The following is a 7,509-nucleotide window of genomic DNA, read 5'->3' as shown; positions in this document are numbered from 1 at the left end:
ACAGGTAAAGTCCTTGCTGAGAAAGGTGCTAAAAATGTATACAATGTAGAACAAGGCTCGCCAAAAGAACAAATCACTGTTCTTCACACGTTTGCTGCTGATGGATCTTCCTGTCCTCCTCTAGTTGTTTATCCTTACAAAAGAATTCCTGAAAAGATTACTACATCAGTTCCATCTACTTGGTGTGTAGCGCGAAGTGACAACGGGTGGATGACAGCACAAGTATTCTATGAATATGTAGGCAATGTTCTTCATCCATTTCTCGTCCAACAGAAAGTAACATTTCCAGTAATTATTTTCCTGGATGGGCACAAGGCTCACCTAACTTATCAACTGAGCGTATTATGTAACCAACTACATATAGAGGTCATAGCACTGTATCCGAACGCCACCAGAATTTTACAGCCAGCTGATGTAGGAGTGTTTCGACCCATAAAGGTAGCGTGGCGTAAGTCAGTACGGAAGTGGAAAACTAATCATCCCCAAGAAGCACTCACCAAAGTGTTATTTCCATCTGTCTTACAAGATGTAATCGATTCTTCGCTAATACCAGAGAACTTAAAGAATGGCTTTAGAGCGTGTGGCCTTTGCCTCTTTGATCCAGACGCTATAGACTACTTCAAATGTCTTGGTAAATCGACCGAAAAAATGGTCCCGCAACCACAAAGCTGGAAAGATGAAGATAAGCCCACGTTATCTTATTCATCGTTCTCAGATATCGTTGGAGAAGACAGAATGAATGAATTTCAAAGAATGGAAAAAGATGGTTACCACGGTGATTATGGATCCGACTTGTTTGCTTTGTTTCGTTTGTGACTTTATTTCAACAAATCAGATCAAAATATGGAAGCACATCATCCTTCCACATGTGTACCGAAAGAAGCACAAAGTGATTCGAATGAAACAAACCCTAGGCAGGATGAAACTTGCAATCGTAATAGTCCACACGATTTGGATGAAGATATTATGATAGCAATAAGTGGTGAACCAAGGCAATCTCCTGCTCCATCGGGTTCTGTTAATAGGCCTACATCAACTTCTGGTTTAGGTTGTATCTGTCTATGGCCAGAAACTCCCAAAAGAAAAGGCAAAAGAAACACTGAACGGTTTTCTTACGCTATAACATCAAAACAATATCAGGAAATACTTGAAAATAAGCGGTTATCTAAAAAGAAGAAAAAAGAAGATAATGATGAGAAGAAAAGAAAACGCAACGAAGCGAAGGAATGTAAAACTGATAAAATACCACAGAAAAAGTTTAAGAAAGGTTTGTTTCAAAGTAGTGGCAAGAGTAAAGTTGAAGAAAATTGCTTTACATGCAAAAGTAGTGTACACGATAAAGAAGTGATTAAGTGTGATCAGTGTCGAAATTTGTACCACGTAACATGCATTCCGAAAGCTCACACAATTTACATTCCGGATCCAAGTGATGGCGACGGGTTTCTTTGTCAGAATTGTTTCCATCCAGACGACACAAGTAGTTCATATGAATTGACTGATGAAGATTCTACCGATGTGGAAGATCTTGTAAATATTGTTTCAAATTCAAACAAGAATAATTGCATGTAGGATAGGCCTACAAGTCGGCTGTCTTTTCTAAATATCAGTGAACTATATGATTTTATTATATTTCTACACATTCTAGTTACACATAAAATCAAATAAAAAAGTTCTAGTTACAAATATTATTTTTGCTTCAGAACATCCTACTAACAATTGTATTTATAGCTGTACTTCATAGTAGTCTTATAGAAAACGTTGTATTTTATGAATATAAAAGTAGTAATTAATTTTAGGTCGCAACTGGAACGTGGCCAATAACTACCTTGATAGTGGCCAATTACTTTAAAGAGTGGCCAATAACTGTAACTTTTCGTAAATGTTCATTTAAGTCTAGTTTTTGTACAACATTTATGCAGCTTTCTAGTGCATTTATAGCCTATTGCATTAAGAATTAAACACAGTTTCCAGAAAGGTATATTATTTTCTTTTATGCCAAATAGTCAAATTTTGACATAATTTCAAAATAAAAAAAAATGCTTAAGTGGCCAATAACTATATGGTTTACCCTACCTGGAATATCAAAAATAGTCTCCATCAGCATCGACGACCTTCTGCCAACGTTCTGGAAGACTATGGATTCCATCGCAGTCGAACGTGGTGGGACATGAAGCGAAGAAGGTATCAAGCGCATATTGAACCTCTACAAGCGATTTGAACTGGCGTTCTCTAAGTGATTGTCCAAGGAATTGAACAGGTGATAATCGTACGGTACAATGTCCGTGGAATATGGCGGATCCAATAGTGTTTCCCATCCAAGACGCAGAATGGTGTCCTGGGTCATCTTAGCCACGTGGGCTTAGCGTTGCCTTGTAACAGGAGGACCCCTTTGCGATTCAGAAGTGCTGGATCCAGAAAGTAACAGTACACAGTTGCATTGATGCTCTGATCAGCTGGTAGCAGTTCCCGATGGACGATGCCGGGAGCAGCCCAGAAAATGCACAGGAGAATCTTTTTCTGGTGTAGTGCTGGCTTGGACTGTTTTTGAACTGCTTCATGGGATGCTAACCAACGATGACGGCGCCGTGGAGCTTCGTACAGGACCCACTTCCCATCACATGTCAACACTCTGTCCGGAAATTGCTCCTTCCTCAGACGAGACACCAAAGAAACACAGGTGTCTGCTCGCGTTGCTTTCTGGCCCCAAGTTGAATCATGTAGGATCCATCAACCCAACTTGCAGTGCTTCCCAAGTTGATGGTGGTGGCGCCGAATGGTTTCTCCACTAACACTGAGTTGTATTACCAGTTCCTCACATGTCAATTGCTGCTTGAAGATCTTTATTTTGAACATCTGTTTGTCTTCCGGCACGTGGTGCGTCTTCGAGTGTTTCGTTACAGCCCTTAAACCTTCCTACTGCAGCACTCTCCGCGTAGTCACGATACCCTCACCAAAGACCTGCCATATTTTCCGCCCCGTCGAGCAGCGTTTCACCCCAATTTGAACTCGTACAACAAACAAGCCCTTCTGACGCTCTGGGCAGGTCCCATGTTCTGTCCTTACGCACGTTCACGGTGTATCTAAACAGCCACAACTAGGTAGTATGTTGGATATACTTACCAGTGTTGCTCACGACACAAGGTTCGGGGCATTCTTGTCTCGAAAATATGTCGTGAAGGTAGTCTCGTCTCGAAAACTGCATATGTTTCTATTGAAAGAGCTCTGTCTCTTGTCCTACCCCTGTATGAAAATTCTGTCTCGTCTCCTCTCGTCCAACAACTGACCTTCGCCTTACCTCCATTCGCATTCAACTCACGGTGTGAGGGCCAATTGAACACAGCCCTCCACAAAAAGAGACAGAACTTTATTGGTCACCTTCAGATTATTATTATTATTATTATTATTATTATTATTATTATTATTATTATTATTATTATTATTAATAATAATAATAATATTGCTGCTGTAGTGATTTGACTTTCTCGGCACTAAATTACTCTCTGATTTTATATAGCGTTGCAAATATCTTTAGATAAATTAATCAAGAAAATATTAAAAGGTAATTTCTTACAGAATGATATTTCAGTGCAATTAGTTCCTTATGATTCTATCAGACAGCAACGCTGATTTTAAATAGAAAAATCGGAATGTTGACGTAATGAAATTTTTGTTTATTACACAGCAAAAAATAATAAAAGAAGTTCTATATACATTCCTTACTAGAAAATCATGTCTTCAGAACTTCAAATTTTATTTTGACTTTCGAACTTGATTGCTTAAATTTTAACCTTGGAAATTTGAATGTGGAGGAAAATAGAGAAGGTTAGCAGGGTAGAGAGGAAAACGAATTAGGAGATGCTGAGAAAATGCAAGAGACGAGAGCAATATTGGACGATATAAGGAAGTGAAAAAATGGACGAATCACAAGTTTCGATCTTGCTAATGGATTGCATTCTGAGAGATGTAGTAAAGGGGGTGATATCAGGAGAGCGAGAGTGTGTAAGAATGTTGGAATTGATAGATTGTAATAAGGAGGGTGGTACATTATGTTGGGTTGCGAGGAAGATACTAGCGGGAAATCGCAAAAATGGAAGCTTCTTACCTAGTTCACGGAAACTGGCCTGTCATTAATGGCAGAACACTGAGAAGGATGATAATTATACTACAAATAAAAAATCCGAAACAATGGTTTATGCATACGAATTGGCCAGGATTTTTTTTTCTGGTGGCAGCTTTGTAAGGTTCTAGTTCTCTCAATCTGGTTAGATTGTAAGTGAGGTCACACAGGTCAGGTCATCGGGTCGGGTCACTTTCTGTGGATCACGGGTCGGGTCGGGTCGATCTTCAACACATAATTTCCATGAAAATTACAATATATCACGGTTTATACCTCATTGGACTTCCAATAAAACATATTTTTAATGATGTGTACACCATGTCGCCATTTTTGTATGAGGGAATTTGTAGAGGGATTTTGTGGGAATTTGATGGAGTGTAGATTCCTGTGTGTGTGTGTGATACCTTACAGGATACAAGATTCCGAGGAAGTGTGTAAATCAACCGGACAATTTCTATTATTTATGTGGGGAGCTGACATTTAAATCGCAACGTCGATGTTTTTCTCCACTTGTGAGGAAGTGTTACCAGTTATATTTTGGTTGCTATGTAGGGGACCAAGATAAGAATTTCGCTCCTTACTACATTTGTTGTACTTGCGTGAAACGTCTGACTGGGTGGGCAAATGGTGAACGTAACATGAACTTCGAAGTACCGATGATCTGGAGGGAAACAAAAGATCATTCTTCAGACTGCTACTTTTGTATGACACAGATGAAAGAAATAACCAGTAAATCTAACTACACAGTACAGTACCCAAATTTACCATCAGCAATTACGCCAGTTCCACACAGTGCACAATTACCTTACCAGTACCTCCTTCTCATCTTACGGTAAATGAGGATTACGTACTTGAGGCAACTACTGAAGTTCCAAATGAAGAAGATGATCCTACTTATATAGGAAGCACATCTACATTTGATCCCTATCTGATAACTCAGGGTGAACTAAATGACCTCGTACGGGATTTAAAACTCTCCAAGATACAGACAAAACTTCTTGCTTCTAGACTTAAAGGCTGGAATCTGCTCCGTCGCGACACTAAAGTGTGTATTTTTCGAAACCTTCATACAGAGTTTCAAAACTATTATTCTCAAAAAATGATTTAGTGAATTGTAATAATGTCTGTGCCTGTGATGGATACACTTGGACATGCACATATAAGTACAGAGTGGAGATTGTTTGTTGACTCTTCCAAAACTAGTTTTAAGGATATCCTTTTGCACAATGGCAACAAATTTCCTTCAGTGCCATTGGCTTATGCAACTAATGTGAAGGAAACGTATGAAAACATCGAAATAGTGTTAGAAAGAATTCAGTATGGGAAATACAAGTTGACCGTTTGCTGTGATTTAAAAGTCATTTCTTTGTAATGGGTTTGCAGCTTGGTTATGCGAGACATTGTTGTTTCCTCTGCGAATGGGACAGCAGAAACAAAGCGTAACATTACATCAAGAAGGAATGGCCAACGCATGTATTAACTCCAAGACAGAACAATGCTGTTTATTCCTCACTGTTGAGCTCTGATAAGATAATTCTATTTCCTCTTCATTTAAAGTTGGGGCTCTTCAAAAACTTTGTTAAGGCAATGGACAAAAGTAATGAAGTATTTTGTTACATCAAGGAAAAATTTCCTCGGGTTAGTGACGCTAGGGAATTTAGTAGACCCCAAATAAGATGTTTGATTCGTGACCAAAAATTTGAGCATCTCTTATCTCTGGTTGAGAGAGCAGCTTGGTGTATTATCTGTCAGGAAAGTAAATGTACACCTATTTTTCGAGTCTGGCATTCCTGCGCTCCATCCGTGGAGAGTATGAGAAATAAATCAATCAAATGTTTACTGAGGGGCAAAAAGAAAAGTTTAATCTGAATAAGACATTGCAAGGGGCACAAGCTGTGAATACGAATAGTGCATAGTGTAAATAAAGGACGACACCGAAAGAGAAAGCCAGAAATAGCTGTTAAACTTAGAAAAAAAGAGTAAAAATTGACGAAGTGGGAACATAAAACACAAATACAACAAATACGCCGACAACTAGACGTTCACCATGCCCTGATCTTGGTGTAATGGTTAAGGTGCTGGCTTACAAATGCAAAGGTCCCCGGTTCGGATCCCCGTCAAGGACATTTTTAAAAATTTTTGTTGATAATACATACAGCTCATGAGAAGGTAAAAGAGGTCGTATTTAGTTTTTCGTAGTAATTATTATTGGTAATGTTTAGTACTGATAATACTTTTTGTCTTTGCGTATTGCTTTTATTCTTTTCTTCATTTCGAAAGAGAAGAATATCCGAACATATGCCACCAAAATTTCTCTTATTTTGAATGTAAACGCCATTTGCGATTAGCGAAGAATAAAAATTGAACGTTCCGAAGTAGCTGCAAAAAGTAAAAAAGAAAAACATGGAAATGGACCGTACTCATGGTTACTAAAAATACAATTTCTACATGCCTTACACCTCTTGACCACATTTCTACGTTAGCAAGTAAGAGGCTTGTGTTTAGGTTAGGCTGATCAATACGTTTTGCATAGGGGCCCGGTTTAGCTCTGACGCACCACAGGTGCGAGAAAGGAGCAAAACACCTTTTCTCTCTCCCTCTGTGTGTCTATTTATCTATATATCTTTATATATATATATATATATATATATATATATATATATATATATATATATATATATATATATATAACGCTATTTGTGAATGCTATAACCACCCTAATTTTCAGCGGATTGAGACGAAACTTGGCACAAACATTAATTGTTGAAATATCCTGATGAGTTTGTTAACCAGAATAATCAGATGAAAATGTTCAAAATGGCGGACTTCAAACTCTTAAAAAGTTCCAAGGGAACCAAATCTCGCCCATAAATAGTTATTCAGAAAGTTTGAATAACTTTTCTTCTTTTGCTGAAATATTTGTGTGCAGGGACTTATCCTCTTTTATTGAAATATTGGACCCGATTAATCGCCTAAAGGTCACGCCCTTTCGCTTCGATCAGGCTTTTTTTTTCTTTTTTTTTTTTTTGCAGGAAGGGGTTATTTTCGTATTGGAACAGATGATTGTTAGTGATGATATGAAATTACACATTGAAAGTGAAGTAACTTTTTAAACGTGGTATTTGAAAGAATAAAATAATAAATGTGCTTTCCTCTAACACAGAGAACTGTAAATCATGTATTTCGAGTTGAGTTGAGTTGATTTTGAGTTTAACGCCTCGTTCAGCAGCAAGCCTATATGAGACGTGGACCTACTGATTATTGTGGAATCCGAACCACATGAGCTCCCGCCTTGAATCGAACCCGGGACTCCTTTATTTTGAGTTCGGGAGCGTGAATGGCGAGGAGTGTTATTTGATTTCTTTTTAGTAACACATTGTAATACAAATGAA

This window comes from Thermobia domestica, chromosome 3 (assembly GCF_964235325.1).
Source record: "Thermobia domestica chromosome 3, izTheDome1.hap1.1, whole genome shotgun sequence".
Classification (NCBI taxonomy): Eukaryota; Metazoa; Arthropoda; class Insecta; order Zygentoma; family Lepismatidae; genus Thermobia; species Thermobia domestica.
This window is presented reverse-complemented; position numbering follows the sequence as displayed.